The sequence below is a fragment of the Galeopterus variegatus genome, unplaced genomic scaffold (genome assembly GCF_000696425.1).
Source record: "Galeopterus variegatus unplaced genomic scaffold, G_variegatus-3.0.2 Scaffold9595, whole genome shotgun sequence".
NCBI lineage: Eukaryota > Metazoa > Chordata > Mammalia > Dermoptera > Cynocephalidae > Galeopterus > Galeopterus variegatus.
Window position 1 is genome coordinate 46,020 of NW_007735706.1, and position 916 is coordinate 46,935.

Below are 916 nucleotides of genomic sequence, written 5' to 3' on the forward strand. Positions count from 1 at the left end.
AATTCAATAAGTAGAACTGAAAGATGACCAATGTACATATCTCATTCAGAAAAAAAAAAAAGAGATAAACATAAGTCACAGGTCCCTGGAAATTCTGAAAACCACTGAGCAGTTATTGTGAGGAATTTCAACTGTGAGTTCTGAAATATTCCCATATTCTACTCATCAGAAGTAACTACTCTGTCCGTTGTTCCTTATAACCCTTGGGTTCTACCCTTTTGGAGGGCCATCCATTTGTATGATTTTCAGTAGTTGTATCTGAAGAGGGTAATAGAGATTATGCACACTTTTTCACTTTCCTTCCTACTTAAAGAAGGCTGGGGTCCAAGGATTATTTTAAGTCTCAAATAGGCAGAAGAAGCTTCTTTCATCCAGCTTCATGACTTATTTTGTTGTATAACTCTGTCTATCATTTAGTGAGTTTCTTATTTCTTTGACCTAGATTTATTCCATGTTCCAATGGCCACATTCACAATTTCTGTCAAGATACAATATTCTCTCTATATATGTTTATTTGTTGGTTCCTTAGGGCTATCAGCCTTTGATGGAATAGGCTTGTAGTGGATTGAATTATGTCCCCCCAAAACACATTGAAGATTGAATTGTGTACCTCAAGTTTTATGTGTTAGAAACTTGGTTCCCACTGTGACTATTATGAGTGTGGGAAATCCTATTATGGTAATTGAAGGGTGGAGCCTTGAAGAGGAGATTAGATTGTAAGACCACGCCTTAGTGAATGGATTAAAAAATAAAAATGGTGGTTAGGGGCACAGTTCTGAGGGCTTTAAAGAAGAGAAAGGAGAGTCTTTCTTCTCTCTTTGATCTCTCTGTTTCCACCACCTTGCATTGTGAAATCCCTGGATCACTGTCACCACCACCAGATGGACTTTGGACTTCCCAGGCTCAGAAACTGTAA